Here is a 7,331-nt window from a genome sequence, read left to right as displayed (position 1 = left end):
AAAAAGAGGAAAAAAAAATTTAGCCAGGCATAGTGGTACATGCTTGTAGTCCCAGCCACTCAGGAGGCTGAGGAGGGAAGAACACTTGAGCCTAGGAGGTTGAGACTGGAGGGAGCCATAGATTGTGCCACTGCACTCCAGCCTGCATGACAGAGAAAAAAGAAAAACACAAAATAAAACAAATACACCTGTCTTGACCACCTCCACCACCCACACACTGTGTAGGTGGCAAACAATGAGAGACTAGGAAAACAAAATAGAAAACTTCACCACATGACTATGTAGTTTCACCAACTGTCTTGTCCCAAATCACTAAACTGCCTTCGTCTTCTTTCTTTATAGCTTAGCCAGTGAGGATGCTCTGTTTCAACCAGTTCTTGCAAACTGACTTTATTTTATTTTTTAATTTTCTGTAGAGACGGAGTCTTGCTGTGTTGCCCACGCTGGTCTGAAACTAGTGGGGTCAGCCTCCCAAAGTGCTGGAATTACAGGCGTGAGCCACCGCGCCTGGCCACCAAACTGACTTTAAATCAGACTCCTTCGCTCAGAGTTTTTACCTAGGAATGAGATGGGAGCCTGCACCACTGCCGAGGGGTTCGGAAGTTATTTTTGTTCTCATACTAACCCGTTCCCAATCTTGCACCAGCTCAGCTGTAATGGGGCTTGCCGCCTGCAGAGGGCGCTGAGGTAGAGGAGCAATGTTGCTCTTTAATTTTCCCTCTCCAGGGCCAAGTTAAATTCCAGAGAGCCACATACAGTGGGGATTTTTGTTTTCTTTCTTCCATCCCCAGTCTGGGTGGCGGCAGAGCTCAAAGAGGAGTCTGTTCTGGGGAAAAGACGGCGTCTGCGTCTCTCTTGAACCAGGCCTGATCAAATCCCAAGCAGCCGGTCCTTAGATAACAGGGCTGAGAAACCTGAAACCAGCAGCTCTGCCTCTCATCAGCGCCCAGCATCACCGTCTGGAAACTGAGACGTGCTGCTGAGATGCCACAGTGATTGAGTGTTAAGTAGCAGGGCCGGGGTTCCCGCAGCAGAGTTTATAGGCCTGGACCTATGAACTTAGACAAAGAAGGTTTTCAGGAAGTCTGTCTGGGGCTTGAGCACTTGAGCTGTTTTGAGGCACTCTGCACATGTACTCGGCTTTAGCACCATTGTTCCTCCCAAGCCAAGCCATGAGGTAGGTTAATACAGCCGTGCGCTCCACTTACCCGGGCTGCGGCGCTCCCCGCTGTGGACTCAACCCTGTTCGAGGCAAGGGGAGAAGAACATCCACGCCTCGTTTCTGTGTTCTTAGGGGAAGCATCCTTAAGTGAGTGGGCTTTCAAGTTGACAGAGCCTCGTATGAATGGGGAGTAAGGACATTCTCGATTACTACAGAGTATTTATTGGATGGCTTCTGGGCCAGAGCCTATAAAAGGAGTACAGATTATTAAATGTAGAAAAGATGTGCTCATTGAAAAGCCCTGTTACGGGCTGGAGAAACTGTGAAGTCTGGAGTGAGGAGTGCATATGAGTTTCTTTCTTCAGGAGGAAAGAATAGTGGTAGGAAATCCAGCTTCACTGAGAGTCCTAGGGACCTATGCCTTGTTCTGAAAATGCTGAGACACACATCTGTGTGTGCTCAGACACACGTATGTGTGTTGCTCAAAGTTGTAGGGAGGGACCAAGCCTGTGGGATGTGTCCTTGGGAGAAGAGAAGGAAGCACTAAGACTTCACTCAGAGGGATGGCACTACCCTGGCAGCTTGGTGAGCCACACAGCTTCCAGGCATTAAACATGTGCCATGACTTGGGAGTGGGGAAGAAGCTACTCAGAGCTGTGGGTCATTATGCCTTAGCTTTGGCTACAAATCCCCTCACTAGTATCTGTAGCAGAAGACTGCAGAGTGCAGACAGGAGAGTGCCTTTCTAGAGAAGGGTGAGAGAATGTCTTTCTAGTGGAGTTTAGTGGTCAGAGAGAGAGGAGGTAGAGCTTTGGGGAGGCTCGTGTAGATGGTCTCAGCACCAGCTAATGAGCAACCAAGAGCGCTGTTCACACTGTCTCCTTCTAGGTGTGTCAGCAACAAAGAAAACCTTAGTGGTAGGAAAGAATTCATATTGCTCAGTTGAAAAGCCTGAAGAAGACAAAGATAATTTTTTTGACCTGGATGATTGTCTTTGACTTGCTGGGGGATCCTTCTCCCTGAGGGAAGAAGGCAGAAAGAGACATCGGAACAATTTGGAGGCATTCATAATGAATATTGGAAGAGGAAGCAAGGCCCAGCCATAGATGCCAAACTTAAAACTTCAAAGTACATAGTTCTGGTTTGGGTCGCCCCTCACGGTTTGCTGAGGATGATATTAACAACTCACTTGCTTGGGAGTGAGATGAAGTCAGAGGCTCTCAGTATGTGAATTGCCTGGGATTTTGTGGATAAGCTTTATTTTAACCCTCAGCATAACATCTCTGCCCTCTCTTAATATTTTCTTTGACTCTTTACCATGCAATCTTGAACATGTTCTTCTATAGGGATGCTTCTATAGCGATATTCATCTGTTTCCCAGTCTAGTTTGCAAAATTACTTAGGACCACAGATGGAGAAACTCAGGCTTGAGATTTTGCCAGGGCTCATACCATTCTTTCTGTCAACCAAATGGAAGAGCCCAGCTGTTTGGAAAAGCAAGAGAAGTGGCCAATAAGAAGCATTCAGTGGGGGCTTCCATCCTCTTTTGGGATTGGCCTCCATAGTAGCAAACCGTGCAGAAAGATTTGTAAAAGATGGACTCATGGAAGGAGGGCTAGGAAAAAGGATCCCTTCTATAAAGAGCAGGGCAGGCAGCATCGGTGAGGGTGGGAAGGGGGAAGTTGAGAAGAATGATCATGTGGCTGAGTGAGTTATGGATGTGCTGAAGGTGAGCTCAGAGTTTCCGGAGTGAATATACTTCTGCAGGGGAACTTCCAGGGGCGCAGCATGTGCAAAGGGAAAAAAGCCCTGGATTTCAAGTTAGAAAGCCTGGGTCTGAGCCCTAAGAGACTGGTCACGTACATGACCTTGAGCAAGTTATTTAACATCTCTGAGCCTATTTCTTTGTCTGTAAAATAGAATCAGTGAAACGACAATTTCCAGGATATGTGATTTGCATGAGGTGAAAGAGATGAAACAAATAAATGCTTGCCAGGATGGCCCTGGCACTTGGGGAGCATGTATTTGTGCCTATCTCCAGCACGGTGGTTCTTTTTTTTTTTTTTTTTTTTTTTTTTTTAAGATGGGGTTTCACCATGTTGGTCAGGCTGGTCTTGAACTCCCGATCAGGTGATCCGCCCACCTTGGCCTTCAAAGTGTTTGGATTATAGGTGTGAGCCACCATGCCCGGCCTCAGCATGGTTCTTTTATCTCTTAAAAATTGCCTCAAAGTAATGGAACACAGTCTGCCCAACACATACACAGGTATATATAGGCAGGGATAAGATACATAGAGATAGAGATAGAGATAGATAAGATATGAATATGGGTGCAGATGTGGAAGATCAGGCTGGAGAAGGAGGAAGTCTCTGGGTACAACAGAAAGAGGACCAGCAGGCTAAAGATCTGGTTCCGCTTCTGATTCTATCATTTATCGGTCATGTGAAGAAACTGAGGCTTGCAAAACTTATCTGTAAATAGCAAAGGCTACCTCCCCATCTGTTCTCATATGGTTGTGAGAAATAAAACACATGTAATATAGATGTAAAAATGCTCTGTAAGCTCAAAGGTGCTGCCTGATAATGTAGGTATCAGTTTTTACGAAAAAGGATGGGTGGCACAGGGGTCACTGGAGTTACTGAGTGTATTTCGACATCCCTATAGAGTAGAATAAGACTTGCTCTGCATACACCACACCATACATATAGGTCACTAAACACCCTTCCCTTCTGAATTCTTCACAAATCAGAATTTTTCTGGTCCCTGTGCTAATCTTGACACATTTTAGAAAACTTTAGTCAACCTCTCTAACAGCCTCTGTAATTTGGGAGAAAAACCTTTATGGTTTGACCTGCCCTGCCTCTGATATTCTTGCCAAGCAAAGGCCGTTCTACCATTATTGCAGGTGTATGATGGACATTATTTTTCCTTTTGGGTGCAATTTTTACAATGTGACCCTGGGCCATTCTGGGTCAGGTGCTGCAGCTGAAATGGGAGGATGAAAGGACAGTGAAAACCATCAAAAGAACTGGTGAGTATCCAGGTAAATTCACACTGACAGTGGACATTGGTGACAATATATTATGCTACTAAAATTTGCCACCATGATGCCTCAATCCATATACTTAGTTCTGGAGCTCAGCTAATTGGGAAATTTGGTCCTCAAAATTCAGATCTTCCCCTGTTGTAACATCACTAGGAGTCAAAAACGGATGTGGAGCAAGCAGGGTCTGAATGTGAGGGATATCTCAGTGCCAAGGTATCACCCACAGCAGAGAAGGGAACAGAAGAGGGAGAGAGGAGAGCCACATTAATTTCCTGGCCTCTTTTCTCTTCAACAACTGGGACCCTCTCACCGTAAGCCAGAAAAGTTATGATCTACTCAAGTTATAAAAACAAAATAGAAATAAGAGGAGGACAAAAAATCAAGAGGTACAAGGTGATCTCCTTCCTCTTCTAAATTTCTTTGGAATTCACGTTTGGACCAGAAATTCGGCCTTTAAAGTGTCAGATTTCTTTTCCTGTCAACTATCATTTTTCCCTCAACTAAACGGCATGCTCCCTGTTTTAAATCTCTCCCAGTTCCTACATAATAGATGCTTCGAGCATTTGGTTGACTGAAGTGATTGCATGAGCTTTCTCAGTCTGAGGAGAGAATTGTGGCAAGGCTGCCACCTGTTTCCATGACAAAGTGCTAAAAGTGACTCAGTCTAACACCCAGTTGGGTTGCCCTCAATGAGAGAGGGACTCTATTTACAGGGGCCCTGGTCACTTCCCACATGACTCAGCTGAGCTTGCACAGGCTGTGCACACGCTGGCTGCTCCTATCTTGGACTTGTGGAAACAAAGAAGAACATGAGAAGTGCAGGAATTTGTGGCTTTGGAACTTCAGAGACCTTTTCCAGGGCCTGCAATTAGAGAATTGTCCTTTGGATCCACCCTTTGCTCAAGAACTACAGTGAAAATTCTGGGAGATGTTTGCTCAAAGTGCTACCCTCATTCTCAAACCTTCCTAAGTGCTAAATGGACATTGTACCACCCACTGGAAATACAGCTCCCATTTTTGAAGCCTTACAGTGAGGTTAGGAAAACAAGACTCACACACTCCAAGGAAGTTCCAGCATATCAGATGGTGAGACAGATGGCAAGTTCTACTAAAGCTCAAGAAGGAAGGAGTTGCTTAGGACTTGGCTAGCCCAAGAAAGCTTTATAGAATCTGAAATGGACCTTGGAGAAAGGGTACAAGTTGACCAACTAGAAAAGAGAATGTGTTGGAGGGCAGTGAATAAACTCATTGTAGCTGGAGCAGGTTTCACGTGGTCATCTAAAGTCGGAAAAGGTTCTGGAAGGCCTTGAATCCTGGATTTACAGTGTGCATCTTAATCAATAAGCATTGGAAGCCATTAAATTTTTTTGAGCAGGTGTGTAGATACATATGAGGTTTTTTTTTTTTTTTTGAGACAAAGTCTCGCTCTGTCACCTAGGCTGGAGTGCAGTGACATGATCATGGCTCACTACAGCCTCACACTCCTCCTGCCTCAGCCTCCTAATAGGACTACAGGTGCGTGTCACCATGCCTGGCTTTTTATGAAGACCATCTGGTGGCAGTGGAGAGGATGAGATGGGAAGTCAGGAGTTGGGGAGGCTAATTAGGAAAAGTCCTGTAGAGATGTACAATGTCCAGCTGCGGTGAGAACAGAGAAAAGGGAAACATAGCTCTCAATTCTGTGAGAACTTCTGTCTTGGAACAGTACTTTTGTGATATTAATTTGCTTTAAAAATGTCCAGGAACACTTTGACCCCTTCACTTTTCCCATAGTCTCCTGACTATTTTTCCCAGAAGAGATAATGGAAAAGAAAACTGCAGTGTAACCTGCTGAATGACCTTGGGCAGTTCATTCTGCCCTTGGTACTTTATCTAATTTAAATCAGATAATAATGCTTTACCTGCCTGAAGGCAGAGGAGCGGAATATTGTGGGGTTTTTTTGTTTTGTTTTTGAGATGGGGTCTCACTCTGTTGCCCAGGCTGGAGTGCAGTGCCGAAATCACAGCTCACTGCAGCCTTGACCTCCTGGGATCAAGGGATCCTCCCGCCTCGGCCTCCCAAAGTGCTGGGACTGTAGACGTGAGCCACTGTGCCTAGCTTATCTTGGTGATCTGTTCAACTCTAAGAGTGAGCTCCTTCCTTTTCTTTTTAAAATTCATTTTTGGAACCCTCCAACAGATACTCTCTTCAAACAGCCATTCCTGACCAGTATGGGAAAACTGCTTGCTGGGGGTCACCGTGGGTGCCTCTGGGAGATGTGGTTCAGTCTGGGGAGAAAGGTCTTCAAATCTCCGGTGGACGACGAAGCTATGTCGGAGTTAAGTGTCCAGTGATATCTCCCGACGAATATCACGTCTACTCTGGTTTCGTCAAGCAGAGAGTAGGGTCGTTGCTGTAGGCGACGAAAGGCTCTGAGGCCGAAGCCTTGGGCGGCCCCATACCAGCCTCTACTTCGCTTCTGGTTAAAGCCACACCGTCAGGCGCCTGGGCGGTGACTCGGTTTCCCTCGGTCGCCCAGAGTCCGGATCATCACTCGCCCCCTCGTCACCCCACCCGTGCCCCGTCAGCAGAGGCACCAAGTCTCTGGCCCCACCTCTCGCTCCGCTAGGGAAGCCAGAACCGCCTCTTCTTGTCCCAGGCTTCTCGGGGGCGGAGCCCACCTGTGCCCGGGGCGGGGCGGGGCCGGGGCCGGGCCAGGTGAGGAGAGGGGAGCGGCCCGAGCCGGGAGCCCAGTCCCGGGCTGGCGGAGGCGGCGGCCGTGCGCCGGGGAAGCCTCCTTCTGGGCAGCGAGTGAGGGCGGGTGGCGCGCAGTGAGAGAGGGCGGCGGCGAGCCTGCGACGGGAGCGGCGAGGCGAGGAGAGCCCGGCGCGGAGCACACGCGCGGAGGAGGAGCCGGGCTCCACTCCCAAAGAGAACTGCGGGGCGCCAGCGCAGCCCGGGGACCCTTGGCGCCCAGAGCATGAGCCCGCGCCCCGCCGGAGAGCGGCCGGGGGAGGCGGCCTCGGCGCAGCCCTGAGACGCTGGGCCGGAACACGGGGCGCCCGGGGCGCGGGGCCCGGCCAGGGGGCAGCGGCTCGGGGGGTTGCAGCCCGCGCCGGCGGCGGCCGCCTCGGCGCAACGCC

This window comes from Aotus nancymaae, unplaced genomic scaffold (assembly GCF_030222135.1).
Source record: "Aotus nancymaae isolate 86718 unplaced genomic scaffold, 86718_ANA_hifiasm-v0.15.2.pri h1tg000016l, whole genome shotgun sequence".
Classification (NCBI taxonomy): Eukaryota; Metazoa; Chordata; class Mammalia; order Primates; family Aotidae; genus Aotus; species Aotus nancymaae.
This window is presented reverse-complemented; position numbering follows the sequence as displayed.